General features: G+C 45.4%; 1 long non-coding RNA gene across 1 annotated transcript in view; it reads right to left on the bottom strand.

Moving 5' to 3' along the window:
* Nucleotides 1-2,258: 2,258 nt before the first annotated feature.
* The window catches only part of LOC144578520 (uncharacterized), a 33,287-nt gene continuing 10,439 nt past the window's right edge, over nucleotides 2,259-25,106 (bottom strand). The window contains exon 2 of the long non-coding RNA XR_013524459.1: nucleotides 2,259-7,525. This is a non-coding gene — a long non-coding RNA (uncharacterized LOC144578520). The remainder of the gene's footprint in view (nucleotides 7,526-25,106) is intronic.

The following is a 25,106-nucleotide window of genomic DNA, read 5'->3' as shown; positions in this document are numbered from 1 at the left end:
CAGTGGCAGGGGAGGGACTGATACCTAGGGAGTGAGGTGGGTGACACTGTGCAGCTGTGTGTGGGGGGGGACTGATACCCGGGAGTGAGGTGGGTGGCACTGTGCAGCAGTGTGGGGGGACCGATACCTGGGAGTGAGGTGGGTGGCACTGTGCAGTGGTGGGGGAGAGACTGATACCCGGGGAGTGAGGTGGGTGACACTGTGCAGCAGTGTGTGGGGGGGACCGATACCTGGGAGTGAGGTGGGTGACACTGTGCAGCTGTGTGTGGGGGGGGGACTGATACCCGGGGAGTGAGGTGGGTGGCACTGTGCAGTGGTGGGGGAGGGACTGATACCCGGGGAGTGAGGTGGGTGGCACTGTGCAGCGGTGGGGGTGGGAGGAGATGCTTTTCCTGTCCTCGCCCCAGAACCTGGGGGGTGAAGCTGTTGGACCATCCTCTGCCGATTCCTGTGTCATTTCCATCCTTCATTTTTTGGTGTGGGATAAGCCAAGTCTGGGTGACTTTCTAGGCTACGTTAAGAGAAAATGGTCCATGGTCCTGGCGGAGCAATTTCAGTGAAGAAATCTCAAGACTGCAGGAAACCAATCAAGTGAGAACAAAAACAAGGAGCATGTCTTTAAAAGAGCAGACTCGGAATTGGGTGACTGGCAGCAAACTGGACTCCACACTCCGGGTCCTTTAAAGATGACTTGAAATGAGAGGCCAGGGGCTCCCAGACTGCAGGGGCATGAGGCTCCTGGAGGGCCCCAGCCTTGAGGGTCTGGCTCAGTGGTCTTGGTCGTGGGGAACCCAAGAACCTGCCTTTCTGATGAGTTCCAGGAGACGCTGCTGCTGCTGTGCTGGGCACACACCTCGAGGCTTAGGTCTCCATCAGCCGATTTACTTGTGGGAGGAATGGGCGAGAGAAAGGCTGATGGAGGACGGAGATTTCCCAGGCCCTGCTGAGTGCTCCCAGCTCTGCAGGGGGCTGCCCGTGACGAGACCACCACCTTTGTCCTCCTGCTGCAAAAGCCTCCCAGAGGCTCACGGGCAAGGGTTGCAGGAAGCCCTGTCATTCCATGAAGGTTTTCCACCCTGATGCAAGGTGACCGGTCGGGTTAAACAACCTACACTCTTCAGATCTCATGGCAGGTCAGTTTCCAAAGCCTTACACACCCCAGCCAGACACAAGGAACCTTTCTATCGCATGACACCTGGCTGTGGAGTGTTTCGTAAGATGTAGTTTATAATTATAAACATCATTTAGAGAAAAGAAAGTTCAAAAAAATGTTTTCCAGTTGTATCACCATCACCTGCCTGCTAGGTTTGTCTTCTGGATTCTTGTGAGCTCCTTGACTTGGGCCTGGCTCCTGGGCTGGAGAAAATGTGTTGGAGGAAGGAAGGAAGGAAGGAAGGAAGGAAGGAAGGAAGGAAGGAAGGAAGGAAGGAAGGAAGGAGGGAGGGAGGGAGGGAGGGAGGGAGGGAGGGAGGGAGGGAGGGAGGGAGGGAAGGAAGGAAGGAAGGAAGGAAGGAAGGAAGGAAGGAAGGAAGGAAGGAAGGAAGGAAAAAGGGAAGGGAGAGAAGGAGGGAGAGAGGGAGGGAGGGAGGGAAGAGAGGAAGGGAGGGAAGAAGGAAGGAGAGAGGGAAGAAGGAAGGGAGGGAGAAGAAGGAAGGAAGGTATGGAGGGAAAGAGGGAGGAAGAAGAGACAGAAAAAAGAAGGGATTTTCAGTGCCTGTCACTCTTCCAAGCCTACTTGTCACTCTCAAGGATCTAAGAATCTGACCTAGATTCTGATGGCCCAGTGGGTGGTTCATGAACAGCTGGTGCTGGACAGACAAGCTCCACTGTCCAGCAAATGCTTGTTAACAGAGTTTCTCTGCTTAGCTCTGTGCCTGGTGCCAGCAGGTGAGGCTAAACACCACCACCCGAGCCCAGTCTGGGAGGCTGGCCCAGTGCCCCTGCTGTCTACCCGGAGGTGCTCCTTCCCGTGAGAAAACACCAGCCTTGCAGGCCTCTGGGGTGGAGGTTCTGTCGCCTCCTCCTGACCCCTGGATGAGCCCCGGGTGACATTACTGCAGAAGTCCCTGAAGCCCAATTGGCAACTTGGGAAAAAGCTGTCCAGGCTGAGGCCCAGGTGCAGGGCGCCCTGTCGCTGTAGGAGGGTGACTGCTTGGGACATCCCTGGAAAAGCACTGTGATCACAACACCAGAGAAAAGGCAAACACCGAGGCCAAGGAGGTGTGTTTGTCCCAGGCTCCTGGAGCAGGACGCTCTGCTTTTGGAGGTTAGAGCAGCACGCTATTGGTATTTTATTTGCTCTATGGCACATGTAGGTAAAGCTCCCTGTATGGCATCTAGGGGATGTGTGTGTAAATCTCTATTTCTCACAATGAGCCTGAAAAGCAGAACTTATAACTGCCGTTTTGGACACTGAGAAGTGGAGCAAGGCAGATCTTAACATAATTTGCTCAAATTCACAACCCGATATTGAAGGAACCAGAATTAAGAGTGGCAGCTGCTGAATCCACAGGGAATTTTCCCCCCATGATGACAGCCCATGTCCCCTGGGAACCCTGGACAAGCACTCAGGGTTGCAGAGTCAGGCTGGATGGACCTGAAGCCCCAGCCAGTGCCCCGTTCTGGTGAGCTTCTCCCAGGGGATCTGTGGTTGCAAAAGGGTCCTTCGCCAGCTGATGCTGCTGTCAGCCCGGGGCCTGGTGAGGCTCCCTACTTGCCATCCCAGGGGACAGCTGTGTGGCCCAAGGCTGAGGAGATGACTCACCAGCTGCAAGGGTGGGTCTCAGACCACACCACTGAGTATACAAAGCCTGTCTTCCTCCTCTGAGATGGACTTCCTCCACCATGGAAGGCCTGCCTCCTCTTTTCTTTTCTTCTTTTCATTCTTTTCTCTTTGACAGAGTCTTGCTCTGTTTCCCAGGCTGGAGGGCAGTGGCACAATCTCAGCTCACTGCAACCTCCACCTCCTGGGTTCACGTGATTCTCCTGCCTCAGCCACCCAGGTAGCTGGGATTACAGGCACACGCCATCACACCCAGCTAATTTTTGTATTTTTAGTAGAGACAAAGTTTCCATGTTGCCCAGGCTGGTCTTGAACTCTTGACCTCAGGTGATCTGCCTGCCTTGGCTTCCCAAAGTGGTGCTCTATATTTCTTCTCCTAAACCATCCCCACTTCCCTGGGGTCCATCCCTCCCACTGTCCCTCCTGTTGCTAAGTGAGGTGTGACATTAATGTGCCAAGCTGAGCCTCTTGGCCCACGTGACAGGCAGGCAGAAGGCAAGAGGCTGAGACTCTGTGTCACAAAAGCTGCTGAGTGCCATGGAGACCATGCTGAGGGGGCTGGCTGAACCCAGCCCAGCTGTATCAGGCCAGGCCCATGTGTGAGAGGGTGAGGAGGTCTTCAGGACAGAGTCTGCCATGGCTGGCCAGAAGAGGACCACTGTGACGGATTTCAAAATGGCCCCATGCATCCCCCCACTTGTGGAACTCCCCTCTGCCAACTCTGACTCCAGACCCATGCAGGGAAGTGCCCTGGCAATGGCGCGCGAGCAAATGTGGTTGCAGCGGAAGCCCAGGAAGCACGTGGTGGCTCAGCTTCCCAGGCTGTGTTCTGCCTTCATCAGTACCATGCTCCAGCCACCTTCCAGAGGGCAGAGCAAGTCCCCAGAGGTGTGTCAGACAAACCTGCTGTGGTCCCACTGACAACCACCCGAGTTCCAGCCAAGGTCAAAAGAACCACTTGCCCAAGCCAGGGACTAATTGTTTTCAGCCTCTGAGTGTGAGTGCAAATATGGGGTCCTGTGACCATAGACAGCAGATGCACTCATCTGAGCTGATTCTTGGGGCCACACACCCCGACGCCGTGCCCTCTGGGGCCAGGCGCATTATCCAGGCCACGGGGGCTGTGATGAGAGACACCTGCCTCTTGGGCCCCTGTGGAGGCGTCTGCCCTGCCTGGCACAAACCATTCCCAGAGAAAGCTCTTGAGCAGTCTGCACTTGATGGAGGAAGGGAGAGGGAACAGCCCGCTGAGCCCCTTGCTCATATGTAGACTCAGCTTGGGGTGCTGGGGGATGGACCGCTCCCCTACTTGGCGGCTTGAGTGATAACATCGAGTGTTGCCCGGAAAAGAGCCGCCGGAGGAGCGGAGCCACTTCCCTGCAGGAAACACTGTCACTTCCTGGGGACGAACCACACTTCCAGGCGAGAGCGAATCCTGGTCCCGAATGCAGCGAAGGCAGCCTCGATTCTTCTTCCTGGCACAGACTGCTCTCACCTCAGATGCAGCTATGTGACCTGACGTGGCTGTTACAGCCGGCTGCGGAAATCATCAGTACTAAGAAGACAAAACGATGCATTTGGACAGTGGTGAGCCAAAAATAAATAAATAAAATAGAGCAGTTTTGGTGGAATTAAATTAAACAAAAAATCTGAAACAGAAACAGACATCCCATGATTTGAGCTACAGAAAAATTCATTTCTGTAGATGTTTTTTATGAAGAGTCATCCAGTTATTTTGGGATCTCGATTATTCTTAAAAATGAGACAGGCTGGCAATTTTAAAAAGCTTTCTTCTAAGTATTCAGTGCCAAGGGAACAGGTAAGAATGACTCTCCCTTAATGAGTAATTGACATATGCCGTTGACCCTGCGTGAAACCTGTCATCATTTCACATCATCTGATGTACATCTTCTTTCCACACAGCTGATGTTTAAAACGACTTCACTTCTCAGAGGCAAGAAAAATATCACATAACCCTGACTTTTCCATGCTCAGGAAAAAGCAAGAGCAAATGTACATCTCTCATTGACGAAAGTCATGAAGTGGAAATTCCCGTAGAATCATGATCACAGAGCATGTGTGGTCCTCTAGGAAGTGCAGGGGGAGAAGAGGGTGAGACCCCGTTCAACCTGCGAGGAGGCTTTGGGGTTCAGTATTGCCCTGGAGGATGTGCACCCTTTCTTCCTAACAGTGTGCTGAGCAGCCAGGCTGGCACTGGTCTGCCTGAAAAGCCTGGCGTCTGCACAGCAGGCAGGCCAGTGGTGAGACAGCCTGGGGAGCCGTGGTTTGCAGACAGGAGGGATATCACCCTGTGTGCTGCTCGTCCCTCCTCTGACTGACCCCGCTGTGGCCTTGCCTGTGAGTGGCCGCGGAGTGCTGGCACCCAGGCTGCCGGTTTCAGCTGCATTTGGCAAGCAGCCGGTGTCAGCTTTCCAACAACACACTTTGCTCAGAGAGGTTTCTCCTTTTTTACTTAGATTTTTGTTTCAGTCCCTGCTGAGGCTTGTCCTCTCCATTTTGCCTCAGATTTGTCACACAGGAAGGTTGAGCAGCTCCTCCTTGGATGAAGAACCTAGTATCTCTGCTTGAACCCTCACTGCAAGCCCTTGAGTGCTGAACGGGGGCATGGATTCATTCATTCATCCAGGAAGCACTGGCCGAGGGACCATTGATGCAGAACAAGGGGGGATTATTGTCCTAAAAAAATCATCTGAACTCACGTGCGGGGTATAATAAAGACACAGAGTGAGTTGCAGTAGTGAAGTAAGGTGGGTTAGGGTTAGAGACGCCACAGAGCAAATAAATGCTTTTCACTGGAAAAGGGGTTTGATTTAGGCCTTGAAGTATGCATCTGCAAGGAAAAAATGGTGTGGTACGTTTCACAGGCAGGGTTTGCATGAGGAAAAGGTGCCTGTACCATCCAATAGTGAGAAAGGGGCATCGTCCCCTAATTCAAGGAGATGACACGCTCATGGACATCTAGCTAATCAGCAGCTTTGTAAAAATGATTCAACCTCAAGAAGAATCCAATATATGTAAATTAAAATTACAACAAACATTGCTTATGGCCAAGCAGGTTAGATGCATTTAAAAATAACACTCTCTGATGGCATCATGAGATGAAACTGGCTGCATTCACATGCTACCGACTCAGCCATATGGATCAGGAATTTTAAAAGGGTCCGTCCATTCAGGCTTCTATCATCTGGAGAACGAGATTCCTGCTCCAAGACTGCCACGTGGGACTGAGCATATTCCCAAAGTTGGGAAACCCCACGTGCTCAACACAGGAATGGGGAATACTCGTGCACGAATGATTACGTGGCTGAAAAATCACACTTATGAGAAATGTTTGACGACATGGAAAATCGTGGCGGTATACACAGAAACGTGTGTTACCAAAATGCATGACTCATGTTATCGCAACTACATAAAAGTAGTGTTTCAGGTTGCATGCCTTTAGGTGTAAGTAGCAGCATGCGACTCAGAGTGTCTTATACCATAGAGTCATGATCATCACGAACAAGACATCTGGACATCAGTGGCCCTAGAATTAGCCCGGGGCACTTGTGCGCACTCCTGTGCTTCCTCTCTGCCATTCCCGTCACCCGGCCCATCCTCAGGTGTGGTCTCTTTTGCTCACGAGATGACTTCAGTATCCTGGACTCACACAGCTATGTCAGATATTACCCAGAAAACAATCTTCCTTCTCTCTTTTCTCCACAAAGATACATATATGTCAACTCTTTAAACAGCTCCCCAGGGGATGGTCCCCTCCAGCTCAAGTCTCTGTGACCACAGTGCAATATGTCCACATCAAAGCCAGCCCACGGTGTTGGGAAGGGACAGGACGAGGCCAACGCCGACTTTCTGATAGTGCAGGGGCCCCTGTTTCCCAAACACCGTGTACCTGGTGACCCTGGACTGCCATCACAAAACACCCCAGACTGGGTGGCTTAAATAACAGGCATCGTGATGAAACATCTACATTCATAAGAGGAAGAAAGAAAAAGAACAACAGGCATTCGTTGTCTCAAAGCCCTGGAGGCTGGAAGTCCGAGATCAAAGTGTTGGCAAGGCTGCTTTCTCCGGAAGCCTCTCTCCTGGGCTTGCAGGTACTGTTTCCCCCATGTGTCCTCATCTCCTCTTCTTGTAAGAAACACATCAAGCTGGATGAGGGCCACACCCTTTTGACCTCATGCAACCCTAATAACCTCTTTAAAGGATCTATCTTCAAATACAGTCATGCTGGGGGTCAGGGTTTTAACTTGTGCGCTTTAGGGGAACACAATCTTGGTCAAACGAAAGGTCAGTAATTTTGCTAGCAAGAACAAGGAGTAGAGGAAAATGCCGTTGCGTAGACAACAAACCCCAGCCACCCATCCTTAGAGTGAAAAAACATACACCCTCCAAAACAGTAACAGTTGTCGTCTCTGGAATATGGCGGTGTTAGGGTTGAGTTTCGTCTTCTTTCTTCATGTGGCTGGAATTTGCAGAGCAGAAGGGAGGAAGGGAAGCATAGAGAGACCTCCAGGCGTTTTCATGTTTGCCATTAGATAGTCTCCTAAATAGGAAGCTGCACACACAGAGTGTGGGACTTTATAAAGCTGGTGAGAGAGTAACTGCTGTGTGTCTGTAGAATGAACAATTCCCAGAGCGCAAGCAAAGCTGGAAGATATCTGGGTTCTGAGCAGCCAAGCAAAGAAGAGCGACCTCGTTTAGCACCAGGGCATTCGCCAAAACCTGGGAAAACAAAATGTTTAGGAAAGATACTGTAGAGCTTATAATAAACAGAGGAGCAAAATGTGTTCCAATCACCGAAGGGAAAGTGGAAGTCGAAGCTTACTGTGGTTAAGGTTCTTGCATTAAACAAAAAGTTGTGTGTCAGTAGAAGATTTGGTTGTGACATTTTAAATATGCATATATATTTTATAAAAGTACATTATTATCAAATAATGCTTACTCACATAATGCAAGTGGTTTATATTAAAAAATCAATTAAATTCACCATATTAAAACAATAAGAACAAAAAGTGGCCTCAATGAATATGGAAAGTGCATCTGACAGACTCCAACATCCATTCCTGATGAAAGCGACCAGCAAACTGTGAACAGAAGGAAACTCCTCAAGCACTGAAAGCTATTAATACTGACCTTGCATATTTTGACCATACTAAATTCATTCATAAATTCTCTACTGTTGTTCTTTTTTAAAAAAATTGTTTTTGTCTGGGCACAGTGGCTCATGCCTGTAATCCTGGCACTTTGGCAGGCTGAGGTGGGTGGATCACCTGAGGTCAGGAGTTTGAGACCAGCCTGGCCAACATGGTGAAACCCCCCCTCTCTAATAAAAACACAAAAAAATTAGCCAGGTATGGTGGCAGATGCCTATAATCCCAGCTACTTGGGAGGCTGAGGCAGGAGAATTGCTTGAACCTGGGAGGTGGAGGTTGCAGTGAGCCAAGCACTCCAGCATGGGTAACAAGAGTGAAACTCTGTCTCAAAAGAAAAATTGTTTTCATTTTTCTAGTAGTTTTAATTTTCATATGATCATACTATCTGATTTTGAGACTTCAGATATAGCTACCTTAATAAGAAAATGTTTAATTTGCAAAAGGGTAGACTGGTATCTGCCAACAAGTAGAATCCAACGCTGAGGTAATTCATAGAGCAAACAGTCTTGGGGCAGCCTCTTCCAGAGGGGCTGGGAAATCTGGAAATCCACTGCTCCATAAGAGCCATCAGAACACTGTACACTATTGTCAAAATCAATTTTTTTCAGGACTCTGTAAATTAACCCCAAGCTTGCAACAATCCTAGGAGCATTTATCCACAATAAATGTCTGAATCTTGAAATTAAATTCAAAACATATAAATAACTCATACAACTCATTAAGATGATAAACAAGCCAATAAAAAATGGCCAAAATATTGAAACAGACACTTCAACAGAGTTTGACATTAAACTATATGCTTTAAATGAGTGCATTTTACCCTATGTAAATTAAATCTCAGATGATTGATTTTACGTTTCAACATTAAAAACTCAGTGAAATATTTGAAGAGTCATTTGTCAAAAGAACATGCATGGATTAGCATTAGGCACACAGAAAGGTGCTCAGTATCATTTATAGTTATGCAAGGGCAAGGTAAGGCCCCAGGGAGATAGGCCTGAATAACGTCATCATGGATACAATTTTAAAATCACATTTTTGGTGAATATGAGAAGCAATTGAAACCCTTTACAATTATGGAGAGATTAAATGTGGTAAAACCACTTTGGAAAACACTGTGACAATTTACTATAAACATATCCTTTTCATGAAACCCAGAAATTCCACTCATATCTTTTCTAAAAAGAAATGAAAACATATAGCCACACAATGAGCTGTACACAAATGATTATAACAGTTTTATTCATCATGGCCAAAAAACTTGAAACAACAAAAAAGTTCATCAGCAGACAAATTGGTAGCCACGTCTAGGTTATATACAGTAGAATAGTACTTAGCAATAAAAAGGAAGTTACCACCGATCCTCCTAAGAACATGTAGCAGCCTCGAAGACATTAGGCTGAACAAAAGAATAGAGATGCAAAAATGTACATACTGCAAAACTGCTTTATATGGAATTCTGGGACAGTAAAATAATCAGATACAGAGCAGAAGAGTGTTCACCTGGTACCAGGGTGAGCTAATGGGATGGAGGTCAAAGGACACTTTCCGTCAAAAGACACATTCAGCTGAGTGAAAAGGTAACCCCAAGAACTGGAGAAAATGTTTGCAAATTTTACATACGATAAGAGGTTAATATCCAGAATACATAAAGAATCCCTACAACTCTACAACCCAACAACAGTAAAACAAACAACCTATTTAAAAATGAGCAAAGGCCTTGAATAGGCATTTCTCCAAAAAAGACAAATCACCAATAAGCACACGAAAAGATGCTCAACATCACTAATCATTAGGGAAATGCAAATCAAAACCGTGATATCACTTTACATCCATCAGGGTGGCTATGAGAACAAAGCAAACGAAAACAAAACACAAAAGTTCATGAGGATGTGCAGAAGCTGAAACCCCTGTGCCCTGTTAGTGGGCATGGAAAGAGGGGTAGCTGCTATAGAAAAGAGTTCCTCAAGAAATGAAAAATAGAATTGCCATATGATTCAGCCATTTCACTCTGGGCATTCACCCAAAGGAACCGAAAGCCGGGTCTCAGAAAATGTTTGTGCACTGATGCAAGCATTACTCACAATAGTCAAAACGCGGAAGCAACTCGAATGTCTGCTGACAGAAGAATGAGTGAGAAAACGTGGTCAACTGTCCAGAGGAGCATTACCCAGCCTTAGAAGGAAGGAGACGCTGACACAGGCTACCACATGGATGAAACTTGATGTGAAATGTGTCACCAAATGACAAAGACTGTATGATTCCACTTATGTGAGGTACATGGAGGAGTCAAATTCACAGACAGAAAGTAGAATCATGGGTGCTGGGGGCTGGGGAAGGAGGGTGGGGAGTCAGTGTTGACTGAGCGCAGGGTGTGGGATGAAAGGAATTGTAGAACTGGGTGGGAGGGATGGTTGCACAATAAAATGCAACTGTGCTTAATGCCACTGAGCCGCATGCTTAAAAGTATTTAAGACGGTACATTTTATGTTCTGTGGTATATTTCACCGAAAATATTTGTAAAACGTTAAGACAGAATAAATGGATGTAAATGGAAGCATTGCACCTACCGTTTCCCCATGGAAAGATGCAGAGAGAAAAAAGAAGCAGAGACTGGCAAATTGAGGAAAAATGAGAAAAATGAGGGGTGAGGTCACTTGCCATGGAAGTGTTCAAACTCGTATGCATTTTGCCACAGTGGAACTGGTCAGCGAGTGGACAGAAGCAGATAAAAGTGATTTGGAAAACAGTTACACGTCATTTTTTTTAGTGTCTTTTGCATCCCACCATCCACCTCCATAAGATATTCCAAATAACTTCTAGCAATTCCAGTACCAACTGTCCTTTCATGCTGAGGCTTTGCATGGCAACCCCTTCTCGGTAATTTGTGAGAAATGATGAAAATGTGAGTGGGCTGATGGTAGTTAATGCCTCAGGAAAAGTCTGTCCTTGGCACGAAATAGGATTCCCTCCTCATCAGCAGAGGAAGTGTAGGTTTTGTTCAGTGCTGGTGGTGCAGCTTGGTGGGTGGGCTTCAGCAGCTTTGAACCTTCCTACCTAATGCCTAGAGCAGCCCCGGGGAGAGCTTTTGGTTTTGAAGTTGTCTCTGTCTGGGTACTCTGCATTACGCTTGCAACAAAGCTGACTCATGTGTGCTAGAAAGGATTTCGTATGTAGAAGGGCAGATTAAAAGAGGGACAGTGCCATTCTACACTCTAATTGTTGAAGGCATTTTTAAAGATACTTTGCATTTTTCTTATTTGCTCTGTTATGTCTATTAGAATATGATATAGAATACAGACAAGTACTTTTTTTTTTTTTTGGAGATGGAGTTTCGCTCTTGTTACCCAGGCTGGAGTGCAATGGCATGATCTCGGCTCACTGCAACCTCCGACTCCTGGGTTCAAGCAATTCTCCTGCCTCAGCCTCCCGAGTAGCTGGGACTACAGGCGCAGACCACCACGCCCAGGTAGTTTTGTATTTTTTTTAGTAGAGACAGGGTTTCACCATGTTGACCAGGTTGGTCTCAATCTCTTGACCTCGTGATCCACCCGCCTCGCCAGACAAGTACTTATTTAACAAGGTCACTGTATCATGTGCCATGGGTTACATGCGTTTTGTTGACAGCATACAGCTGTTTCACTTCTTTATGAGTTCATTCGATTATTAATTTACTCACTCATCCCTGCGTTAATCTATCAGGTGTTGATGAAATGCCTGTTGATGAAATGATATTCCAGCCCTAGGCTGGGTCCCACAGGATGCAGAAGTCTTCCAGTCTCGGGAGGAATGACCAGCACTATGACATTTCACAGTCACTTTTACCGGTGCTGTGTGAACACAGAGAAGGCAGTGACCAGTCCTGCCTGGACATCCCAGGTCCACAGGACAAGACTTCCGGGCTGGGCCTTGGAGAAAGAGGAGGGTTGTCTGAATGGAGAAGACGTGGGTGGGAGTAGCACATTCCAGGTAAGGAGGACAGCGAGGCCAAGACAAACCCCAACATTCCGCAGTCTGAGAAGCAGCCGGCGCCTGGTAACTTGGAGAGAGAAATCGCCCTTTGAGAGACCCCGTGACTCACCTGAGAAGCAGGAGGCTTTGCTCTGGCTCTGCCCTATTTCTCCTTCAATGGGCAAAGCTGTCCTCCTCTTTCTCACTTGACCCCCCTCAGTCTTTGCACTTCTCTGCTCCCGAGTTTGGATCCTCCTCCTGTAATGACACACGTCCTCTGCTTGCCAGTTGATACTGCAGTGGTTTCTCGGAGGGAAACTCCTGTCCCACGGAAGCAGCCTGTGTGAGTCAGTGTCTTACATTCTTATAAGAATAGATGCATGCTCCGTACAGGTCTGGAGGCCGGACGATCGAGATAAAGATGCGAGCAGGTCAGTTCCTGGCCAGGGCCGCCTCCTCACGGGCCCTCCTCTGGTGGAGAGAGCTCCCTTCTGTCTTCCTCTTTGTGCAGGACACTGATCTCATCATGGGAGCCTTTCTCACTCTCACTGGCCCTGTCTCCAAATGCCTTCACACTGGGGGTTAGGTCTTCACACTATTGGGTAGTCACAACCAGTCCAGAGCCCAGCTTCTGTCTGAGGAGCAGGAGAGGAAGCTCCAGCTCCAGAATCTAAGTGGAGCGCAGTGCTAGTTTCAAACCCCCTTGGCTTCCTGTGGCTTCCGAGGCAGGTTTCCCTGCTGTGGTGGCCACACAGCAAGCTCTCCACCAGCATCTGCCTGAGAATCTCCTGAGTGCTGTGCATTTAACAGCACTCTTCCTAAATGCTGCTGCCAGGAGGTGTGTGGCTGAGTCCCTTAGATGGGAGTCTGGGACACACCTCGCTCACATGAGGACAATCGGCTTTGACACAGCCTTTCTTTCATAGCCAAGCTTCTGTGGTGGGCTTCCAGCAGCAGAAGTCCTCTGGCTTAATGGCCGGGTCACTGCTGGTGTTAAAAGGTGCTCTGGCTGCCTGCATGGGGCCCCCTCCACCTCACCCTCACTTCCCTGGCCAGCTTCTGCACAGCCCGGGAAGGTGGGGCTGCTTTTGCATCTCTTATTCATAGGCTCTTAATGAACTGGGCTCCCTGCAGACATCAGCAATAGCATGAATGATGTCATTTTAAAGCTTCTTGCCACTTGATAGTAAAAGTGGAAGGTTTCTTGTAGTGCAACTCCTCAATCTCTGACTGTGGCTTTTTCATGCTTTTCCTAGGGAAGGTCAGGTGTGAAAGGAACAACAGCACTGCCATTGCTGGTGACTGATTGCTGCTTTCCTTGACGTTCTCCTATGAGGGCAGTGAATAAGGCCTTTCCTTTTTGGATGCCGCTCAGTGGATGGCACTTCTGCTGTGGCAGGAATGCAGCCTAATGTTCCCTGAGAGCAGGGACATTCCGTGGCATCGACTGAAGCTGCTCTTAAACCACGTGGAAAAGTCAGAAGAGCAGAGGTGGGCCCTTCTTCAGAGCATGAAGCTTCATCCGTCTATAAGAATCAGTCATCCTGGTAAAACGGATTGGAACGGATGGACAGCCATGAGGGCAGTGCAGGCCCATGTCATAATGGAGAGGCATGCCCACCTCGCCATGAAATCAGTGACCCACAGATGCAGGGATCTCTTTGCCGGCCACTTGGTGCTTGGCATATGGACACAGAAAGATGAAGCTTTAGTCGAGGGACTGGTGAAAAGATCTGAAGACGTCTTTTTAAGCCATGGTTACCAAAGTGGTCCAGGGTTCTCCAGTCCATGTAAGTCTCAGGCAGGCAAGTAAGATGTGTGACAACTAGCAGACACTGTTCTAGACTCTGGATGGCGGTTCTGCCTTGGCCATCTTGAGGACAGGTTCACTGACACGGTCCCAGTGTTTTTTCTCTTAATCTATAATGCTGGTTTTCAATGAGGGCAGGGAGGGTTCCTCAATGGTTCCACATCCCTCATAGGGAGGGATATTTGTCAGTGCTTACAGAACATTTTGATTATTATGACTTGAGGTAGAGCTACTGCTGTGTAGTTGGTAGAGGCTAGAGTGGTCAAGATGGCCTTCCCCACTAGGAATTATCCACCAAGAACATCAATGGTGTTGAGGTTTGTAAACCCTGCTCTATGCTATTTACATGCTCACAATGCCACAACTATCAAAATAGCATATAGGAGAAAAAAAGTTAATAAAAAAACAAAAAAAAAGATTCGAGGGTTGTTTCATTAGAAACTTTCATCACACCATGGAACACGTCCTTCTCAGCTGTTACATAGAGAAAAACGAAGTAAGCACATGGTAGGAGTGAATGCAGAAATGACACTGAGACTGAAAAATGCTTTTCCAGATTTTTACCATGTTAGGTGTCCTAAGAAGTCTACACAAATTATACCATTTACGTTTTACAACAACCTTGTGAAATAAAGTTTAATTAGCCATTTTATAGGTGAAAACAACTAAGGATGAAAGAAATTTAAAAATCTTAACAGCAAATATTGACATGGGGCTTATAGTAGCCCAGAAGCTGCTCTGAGGATTTTATACTTCCTGATACAATACAGTCTCTTCAGGTAAGTTCTATCATTATCCTGCTCTACATATGAGAATACACGGATGTCCAGAAGTTAAGCAACTTGCCTACAGTTATGCAATTAATCATCAGAAAGGCCAAGATTTGAACACTGGAAGTGTTACACCAACATCTGTACTTCCTATCACTCTTCTAAACTTAGCCTACTTATAAAGGGTGGGGCCAGATATCCTTTAACTCATGCAGCCCTAGAATGTCCTTATATAGTACTCTGCACTGAAAGATTTAGGGATTTCCCCTCACACCTCATGAATAACCAGTGCCTGGCCAAGGGGACAGTGTGCTCCAAGCACTCTCATGAGCCCCACAGTCAACTAGGCACACCCTTGGGATAAAAGCCAGGCATAGCCGGGGTGCATCTGACCCTTGGTGATGACAATTATTCTCTAAACAATGGCTAGAAAATTGAAAAAGAAATAAAAAGAGCCTCAGAGACCTGTGGGACTGTGACAAGGAATCTAACATTCATGTCATTGGAGTCCCAGATAGAGAAGACAAAAAATATTGGGTTAAAAAAGTACTCAGAAAAATAATAGCTGAAAACTTCTCAAAATTAAACACACACACACACACACACACACACACGAAACAAGAGATTCAGGGAGCTGAGAAAATTCCAAATATGATAAGCCAAATGACTATACCAAGAAACATTACGGTTAAATGCTTAGATGCCAAAAACAAAGGAAATGTATTAAGAGCAGCTAGAGGAAAACCTACCAATCACCTATGGGGAAAACTCAATTCAAAATAGAGCAGATTTATTATTAAGCAAAAAAACTATGGAAGTCAGAAAGAAGTTTCATAGCATTTTTCAAGAGCTAGAAGGAAAGACCTGTCAACCCAACATTCTATACCTACTGAAAATATCCTTCAAGAATAAAAGAGAAATCAAAACTTAAGTAGATAAAGGAAAATGAAGATAATTTACTGGCAGGAGGCTAACCTCATAAGGATAGCTAAAGGAAGTTCTTGAAACAGAAGGAAAATGATAAAATAATAAATCTTGGAAAACAGGAAGGAACACTATGATAAGCCAAAGTATGGGTAATATAATAGACTTTCTTTCTCCCCTTGAGTTTTCTAAATTATGTTTGTCAGTTGAAACAAAAATTATAACACTATCTGATGTGGTTCTACATGCATATAGCTGGAATATTTAAGACAATTAAAATTTATAGGAGAAAATGAAGAGATACAAGAGAGGTAAGATTACTATGCTTTACCTGAATTGGTAAAATGAAAATATCAGGTTATTATGTTATGTATATAAAATGTAATCCCTAGAGCAGTCAATTAAAAAGCTAAATACATATATTGAGTCAATATCACTGTAAGTAAATCAAAATGGGATTCTAAAAAAAAAATAGTTGAGTAACACAAATGAAAGCAGGAAAAAGAAAACAGGAAAAGCCAAAACAGAGAGAACAAATAGAAAACAAGAAGCCTAATGGCAGACAAGCTTTAACATATCAACAATTACATTAAATGTAAATGATCTAAAATACTAATTCTGAGACAGAGATTGGCAGAGTGGATTTAAAAACATGCTCTCTGTAAGAAACTCACTTCAAACATAACACCAGAGTCAGATTGAAAGCAAAAAGACAGAAATGCCACGTTTTGCAAACATTAATCAATGGAAAGCAGGAGTGGATTTAGTAAAATCAAATAAAATAGGCATAAAAAGAAGAAAAATTCCAGAGCCAGAAAAGAATGCCATGTAATGATAATAGGGTCAATTTACCAAGATAACATAGCTAATACTCTAAATGTGTATGTATCAAATAATAACATTGCAAAACATGTAAAGCAAAATCTGATAGAACTGAAAAGAGAAATAGACAAATCCCAATTTGTCTTTAACAACTTCTCCCAACAGGAGACAAGGAAATTTAACAACCTTCTCACCAACTGGTAAAGCAAATAAAGAGCAGGAGATAAAGGAGAACTTCTCACCCTCTGACCAAAACTGATTAAACTCAACAACACCAAATAACCCAACTACACCCATAGGTTTAATGGACATTTATAGCATATTTCATCCAACAGCAGCAGAACTCACATTTTTTTCAGGTGTCCATAGACCATATACCAAGATAAACCATATCCTAGGCCTCAAATCTCAATATATTAAAAGAATTGATGCCATGTAGAATATGTTCTTCCACCACAGTGAACTCAAACTAGAGATAATAATAGGAAAATCAACAGACACTTGGAAACAAAACAGCACATGTCTAAATAATTCATGGGTCAAAGAAAAAATCTGAAAAGCAGTTTTTTTTTTTGAGACAGAGTGTCGCTCTGTCGCCAGGCTGGAGGGCAGTGGTGCGATCTCGGCTCACTGCAACTTCCGCCTCCCAGGTTCAAGCAATTCTCCTGCCTCAGCCTCCCATGTAGCTGGGACTACAGGTGTGTGCCACCACGCCCAGCTAACTTTTGTGCTTTTTAGTAGGGACAGGGTTTCACCATGTTGGCCAGGATGGTCTTGATCTCTTGGCCTTGTGATCCATCTGCCTCAGCCTCCCAAAGTGCTGGGATTACAGGTGTGAGCCACCACGCCTGGCCTGAAAAGCAATTTTTTAAAACACATGGAATGAGAATTACAATACAACATATTAAGACACAGCTAAAGCAATGGTGAAAATAAAATTCGGAGCACTGAGTACACAAATTATAAAAGCAGAAAACTGTTAAATCAATAACGTAAGCACATATCCAAAGAACCTAGAAAACGAAGAGCAAAGCCACATCCAGGAGGAGGAAGGTAATGATGAAGATAAATGCAGAAATCCGTAGAATTGTGAACAGAAAATGATAGAGGAACAAGTGAAACACGGCCCTAGGAAACTTGAAAAGCTCGTTAAAACTAATAAACCACTAGCAAGACAGACAAAGGCAGAAAGAGAGAGGATGAAAATTACCCATATCAGGAATAAAATGCAGAATGTCACCACAGACCCTGAAGACATGAACGGATAATAAGGCAATGCTCAGAACAGTCACACATGCATCCGTTTCACAACTTATGTCAACGGACCACGTCGTTAAAACACTGCCTACCACGATTCACCCAGTATGAGATAGCTAATTTGAATAGCCCTATAATCATTAAGAAAACTGAATTTATAACTTTAAAAACATCTGCAAAACGAATCTCCAGGCCTTAGTCGTTTCACTAGAGAATTCTATCAAAACCACTAGAGAATTCTATCAAAACTTTAAGGAAGAATGAATACCGATTATACACAACACCTGCCAAGGAATAGAATAGGAGAGAACTCTTCTTAATTAGTTTTATGAAGCTATATAACCCTCATACCAAACACACACACACACACACACACACACACACACCCCAAACAAATCTTCCCAGAACTTAGTCTGAATTCATCAAGATTGCAAGATACATAAAAATTAATTTTATTTCTATATACTAGCAATGAACACGGTCACCAAAATTAAAATACAATACCATTTACAATTACTTACAAATAAAATATTTAAGAATAAATTTAACAAAACATGAACAGGACTTTATCTTGAAAACTGTAAAATGCTGACAAGAGAAATAAAACAAAGGTCTAAATAACCGTGTCCGATGATTGGGAGACAACGCAGTGAGGACACCGAGCCTCTCAAAACGGACCCACATTTTAGTGCAATTCCTCTTTAAAATTCAACAGGACTGTTACAGATACATAAGATGAGTCTACAGTGTATATGGAAGGGATAAGCGAACTAAAATAGTTCAAATGATCTTTAAAAGAGAAGAAAGGGGGAGGAATCACTGCACCCGATTTTAAGACTTACTATAATTATGTAGTCACAGTAGTCAACAGTGTCGTACGGAATCAATGTCACGACAGAGACCTCCAAACTAGACACACAGAGGGTTGCCTAACTGCCTTTCTCAGCACCGTTACTGAGGTGTACCGTACGACTTATTTAAAATATACAATCCCTAAGTTTTCAACGTATTCACAAATATGTGCAACCATCACTACAATTTTAGATGATTTGCATCATCTCAAAAAGAAGTCCCTTAACATTTCGCTATCAATTCCCATTACCACATCCCTGCAGTCCCTGAGCAGCCATTACTGATGTGCCTGGATATTGTATATAAACGGACTCCTCTGTGGTCTTCTGTGACTGGCTCCTTTCACTTAGTGGAAGGTGGAATGTTTTCAGGGTTTAACCATGTTGTAGTATGTATCAGTACTTCATTACTTCTTAAGCCTGAATAATCCTCCAGCTACGGCCGTAACACATTTTGTTCATCCGTTCATCATTTGATGAACATATGCTTGCTTCCACCTACCTACCTATTTCTTTTTTTTTTTTTGAGACGGACTTTCACTCTTGTTACCCAGGCTGGAGTGCAATGGCGTGATCTCGGCTCACTGCAACTTCCACCTCCTGGGTTCAGGCAATTCTCCTGCCTCAGCCTCCCGAGTAGCTGGGATTACAGGCACGCACCACCATGCCCAGCTAATTTTTTGTATTTTTAGTAGAGGCGGGGTTTCACCATGTTGACCAGGATGGTCTCGATCTCTTGACCTCATGATCCACCCGCCTCGGCCTCCCAAAGTGCTGGGATTACAGGCGTGAGCCACCGCACCCGGCCCCCTGCCTACCTATTTCAACAGGTGTGCTGGAGCAGTTGGACACTGGCAGGCAAAAGAAACAACACTGAGCCTTGACCCATGTCTCACACATTGCACAAAAATTAATTCAAAGTGAATCGTGGCTTTAATGTGCAATATTAGAAAGGAAAAAACTATGAGTAAACTTTTGGGTATATGGCTGGGCAAGGAGTTCTTAAACTGGAAACCAACAGTATGAGTCCAACAAAGAATAAAATGGACTGCATCGAAATTACTTTTCTCTGTGAAAGACTTTACAGGATGAAAAAGCAACTTACAGACTGAGAAAATATCATGTCGTGTTTTGCAAAGGACTATTATCTGGCTTCTTTCACTCCACATAATGTTACACTAACCTGTGTTTCTTCAGACTGTTTCATTGCTGAGTAGTATTCCACTGTTTGAACTTGAGAATTCTTTTCTCCAGGTTCCTGTTGGCAGATATTTGGGGTGTGTCATGAACTGAATTACGCCTCCCCGCAAAATGTTTACATTGCGGTCTCAACCACAAGTACTGCAGAATGTAATAAAATTGAGATCAGGTCTGTCACAGGTGATTAAGTTGAAATAAGGTCATTAATAAGGTGGGCCCTAGTCTAACATGACAGGTGTCTCACAGGAAGAAGAGATTCGGACACAGGCAGGCACAGAGGGGAGTCTGTGTGAAGACAAAGGGAGCGGATATACACCCGGAAGCCAAGGAGAGAGGACTCAGGAGAAACCAGCCTGCTGGCACCTTGACCTTGGGCTTCTAGCCACAGAACTCAGAAAATGAGTCTCTGTTGTGTAAGTCACCCAGTCTGTCTTGTTAAGTCACCCGGTCTGTGGTACTTGTTACAGCCCCTTTGGCAAACTCATAAAGGCTGTTACTGTTCGGGGTCTATGAAGACTAAACATGCTAAGACATTTTGCACAAGTTTTATTGCACACATATGTTTTAATGCATCTGAGCCAAGTAGCTCAGAGTGGAAGAGCTCATCACAGGACAGGTGCAAGCTCAGCAGTTTAATGTTAGAAGAAACTGCCAAACAGATTTCCAAAATATTGGGACAACGGAACCCTCTCCTCTGCAATGTGTAAGAGATCTGGCTACTCTACAAGCCTCACTGGTATTTGGTATCATCAGTCCTTTTTTGTTTGTTTGTTTGTTTGAACATTTTAGCCACTCTTGTGGGTGTGAAATGGCATTTCTCATTTTTCAGGGGTTTTTAATTTGCAATTTTCCTGGTAACTAATAATGTCTGGCACCTTTTGATACACCTTTTGAATACCTTATTTTGTGAAACATCTAGTAAACTCTTTTCTTATTGGGTTGTTAGTCTTTTTGTTATTGATTTATAGGAGCTCTTTACATATGGCAAACCACTTTGTCAGATGTCTGAATTATGAGCTTTTCTTTTCTTGGTTTGTGCGTTGCTTTTTTACTTTCATAGTGGTGTCTTCCAAAGGGAAAGGTCTACATTTTGTTGAAAGCTAATGTACCCATTGTTCTTTTTACAGTTCACGCTTTCTGTGTCTTGTTTTTATCTGCCCCAAAGTTGGGAAGATTTTCATGATGTCTTCTAGAGACTTACATGTTTTAGTTTTTACTTTTAGTTCCAGGATACATTTTGCTTTACGGTTGGTACATGGTATGAAGTAGGGTTCAATCTTACTGTTTCTTATAGTCTCATGCCCTTATTCTAATCCCACTTGTTGAAAAGACCTTTCTTTCCCTACTGAAAAATGTGTAATTTCTTAACTATTTGTATTTTTTGCACTTGCATATTGTATTTTAGAATCAGCTTGTCAAGTTCTATAAAAATCTTTTGATTATTTTGATTGCATCAAAATTATATAAAATTGGGACAAATTGGCTGCTTTAAAATAGCGAGTCTTCCTATCTGTAAACATAGCCTGTTTCCCGCTTTTTAATTTGTTTTCGAACATCTCGACAAAGTTACACGATTTTATCTTAAGTAAATTGCACATTCTTGGTTAGATTCTGCTCTGGAGTCTCCCTTGTCTGTTTTGTTACCATTGTCAATGCTACGTATTTTTACATGATATGCTCCATTTATCGCATGTATTACGGAAATGCAAATAACAGTTATATATTGATTTTTTCACTTGCCAAACTTTTTATTCATTGAGTGTTTACTTTAGAAATTCTAACATGCATATTTAATTTGACAGTTAAAATTTAATAAGTCTCTTTACCTCTCTCCAAATTTATGTGCTGTTTTTGTCCAGCAACTTAGACATAACTGAATTTTTAAGCCCACAGAGTATTCCCTCATTACGGTTCTCTCAGGGATGAAGGCGGGTTCGTTACTGTTCTCTCAGGGATGAAGGCGGGTTCATTACGGTTCTCTCAGGGATGAAGGCGGGTTCATTACGGTTCTCTCAGGGATGAAGGCGGGTTCATTACGGTTCTCTCAGGGATGAAGGCGGGTTCATTACGGTTCTCTCAGGGATGAAGGCGGGTTCCTATTTCCCCACCTTCAGTGCCTTCTTGGTTTACTACTCTTGCAGGCATCTGACTTTTCTCTTGGACGATCTAGAACTTCATTATAACTTTAGTCAGTGAGAGTCTGTTGGAGTAAAATTTTTTTTTAATTTCTCACGTTTTAATTTTGCCTTTACCTTTGTATTCTACAGATGTTGAGTACCGTGTTCAATATTTATTTAAAAAGGTAAACTTTGTGACTCTCTTGTGTGTGTCTTCTGCGTACTTGCAGATTTATTTATTCATCTGGCTGTATTGTCAGTTACTAACAGAGGTATATTAAAATCTCCCATTATGATGATTGATTTGTCTACTTTTTAAAAAAGTCTGCTGATATTTGTTTCATATATTTTAAGGTTATATTATCAGGTACATGCCCATTAGAACGCTTACGTCTTCCTGTTATTTTACGACGTGCTGCCCTCTTTAATGTCGAACACTGTTTCTTGCATTAAGTACACTTGGTTTGTTGTTAAGATACATAAACCAGCTTCCTTTTACTCATGTTGCGTATAGAGCCGCCCCCGGTGTTAGCAAGATCCCGTGCAAAGCTTTTACGTGGGGCTCCTGTCCAGAGAAATAATTTGATTTTAAAATGTGTTAGAAGATCCATGGGTCCACTTGGGTGTAGTAAGAAGACCTAGAATGATGAAGAGAGAGAGGGACACCCCACTGCATGATTCTCTGAGCAGTGTCGTGGGTTCTTCCTAGTGTCTGTTTCCTTGTGGTCAGGTTCAGAAACCCCTCTTCATGTTCTCTATCATCAAGTGCAGCATTCCTGGCTGATTTTATCTCCTAACACGAAAAAAGGGTGAGCACCCTGTTGTGAGTCACAGCGGCAGGGCCCTTGGGAGCCTGTTTTCAGGAGAGCCACGTGGGTCTCCAGTCCTCTGCAGCGTGGATGCTGTAGCCGTGGCGACCGCTACCTCCTGACTCCAGGAGCCTTGTCCTCAGCACTGGCTTCCCCAAGCCTCCTAAAGGCTGTGTCCCTGCTTCCTTGATGAACACCACGAACCACGTCTCCAGAGAATGCAGGACACGCTGGGGCTGGGGACTCTCCACACTGGCAGAGCCTGGGGGCTTGGGATTTGCCTCTATTCTGGAAAACGTTTGGGGCTCTCTCACTGCGCGGTGCACGTCTCTTCTCTCTTAGCTCATCTGTGGCTCTCGCTAAACATTTCCCAGCCCTTCTTAGATCAGCCTCCGTGTTCTTCATCTCCAGCTCACGTTGCCCAGACGCTTTCCCTCTGTGGGATGTTTTTTGAGTAATTCCTTCAAATCTAGCTTCTAGTCCATTTATCATGTCTTCAATTGTGTCTCATCTACTTTTTAACCCACACGTGGCGTTCCAAACCTCAACACCGTGTCTATCATTTCTACAAGGTGCACTGAATTAATCTACAAACTTGCTTAGTTATTTTTAGAAATTCTCATTCCTCAATCATGACTTTAATATTCTGAAAACTATTTTACTACATCCTTCAAAGAGCACACTAAATTTTTAAAAATTATATTTAAACATGTCAAGCACACACTGGTGCCCCTGACCTATCGTCCCAATGCCATTTGTCCTTTGGGGTCTGCTCCTTCTGTTTTTTTTCCTATAAGCCTCAGTCATGGTGGCCTCGTTCCGCCTGGGCTTTGCTTTTGAATATGAATATGTCGCTTTGATCTGTTTCTGTGGAGTCTCTTTGGGGACTGGATTTGAAATTCGTCCCTGCAGAGGTCTTCTGTTCCTCACTGCCAGCTGCCTGGGGCCACTTCTCACCAGGGACCACTTCAAACCGATTTTTTTTCCTTCACACAAGTGGTTTGAATGCTGATTCCAAATCAGCTGTGGATGCTCTGTGGCCCTTCATTTTTCAAGGAGGCTTCTTCCTCCGCCCAGAGCTGGGTGCGGAGCAGGGAGCAGGCGTGTTTCCCGAGTGGGCTGGATGGAGCAACCACTTCCCTGCCTCTCCCTGTGGTAGGTTTCCCCTCAGGACCTCCTCTTCCTCTTGACCAATTCAGACTTACACTTTTTAAAAACTGTCACCATGTCATTGAAAAACTGTTTCATACTGGAAAGGTTCTTCAACACACGTACCCGATAAGATCCTCACTCAGCAAGAGCGTATGTGAGTGCCAGTCTGTCGTGCGCCAGATTCCGAGGACACAGCCGAATCCTGCCACTTGCAGCTCACCTTTCAGCGATTCTCGGGGCAGACGGGAGGGGTTTCTGAATGGCCCAGGACCCCTGGCCTGTGCCTGCCTCTCTCTCCTCCCTCCGGAGCCACCTGGCCACCTGCTGGGGCTCCCTAGCTGGGAAGCGGTGAAGAGAACAAGGCTCCCTTCCCAGCAGGAGGAAGGGTGGGAGGTGAGCTGGCAGGCTCCTGGGAAGTGAAACTAGGATAAGGATGACTTAAAAAAGTGCTGCTGATACTTGTTTCGTATATTTTCAGATTATGCCATTAGATTCATGCACGATTAGAGCGCTTACCTCTTTCTGTTATTTTACTATACACTGCCCTCTTTAATCTCAGAGAATGTTTCTTGCATTAAAATATCCTTGGCTTGCTGTTAATATACATAAAGCAGCTTTGTACACCTGAGGTAGGAGGTCCAGGCCCAGTGGTCTTCCCTGACTACTGCGGCCCACTTCCTCCACAGCTGCGTGGGCTCTGAGGTGGCCGGGGTGAGCTATCCAAGGCCCACTTCCTCCACGGCTGCGTGGGCTCTGAGGTGGCCGGGGTGAGCTATCCAAGGCCCACTTCCTCCACGGCTGCGTGGGCTCTGAGGTGGCCGGGGTGAGCTATCCAAGGCCCACTTCCTCCACGGCTGCGTGGGCTCTGAGGTGGCCGGGGTGAGCTATCCAAGGCACGACATCTGGTGTCTGGAACGCAGGGAGTGAGCAGGTTATTACCAAAAATCAGAAAAGTCCGCCCTGCTCAGCCCTGGGGGGCTGCCTCCAGGCTGCCCTTGGGGCCTCACAGGAACAGGCTCTCTCCATCTATTCTCTCCCTGTGTGTGGTCAGAAGGCTTTGGGGAGAAGGTGCCTGACAGGGAGGCTTTCCCCTCTGTCCTCTCTATGGCCAGCGCTGAGCTGCAGTGTGGCTGTGGCTTCCTGTGAGTGTTTCCCTTTCCCAAATGCAAGCAGGCTGACTTGCAGAACGGCAGGCACTGGGAACCGCAGGGAAGAGGCTGCAGCCCCCACGTTGCGCTCCTGTGGACTCACCCCGGGTGGCTCTGGCACAGTCTGGACCTTTATGTGTGATAGTCCACAAGGGCGCCCTCTCTTTCCAAAACCAGGCTGTCCAGCCGTGACCGGTCCTCGTCTTGCCGATAGAAGAAAGCACTGCGCTGGGCCCAGGGGCTGGATTCTGGCCCACCTCAGCTGCCTGAGAGGCCTTGGGTGCCCCAGGCCAGCCCCTCGGAGCCAAAGCAGTTTGTCGGGAAGCCATGGGTCCTCCC

This window comes from Callithrix jacchus, chromosome 12, assembly GCF_049354715.1.
Source record: "Callithrix jacchus isolate 240 chromosome 12, calJac240_pri, whole genome shotgun sequence".
In the NCBI taxonomy this organism is placed as follows: domain Eukaryota; kingdom Metazoa; phylum Chordata; class Mammalia; order Primates; family Cebidae; genus Callithrix; species Callithrix jacchus.
The sequence above is the reverse complement of the archived record's forward strand: the minus strand, read 5'-3'. Positions and strand labels throughout refer to the sequence as shown.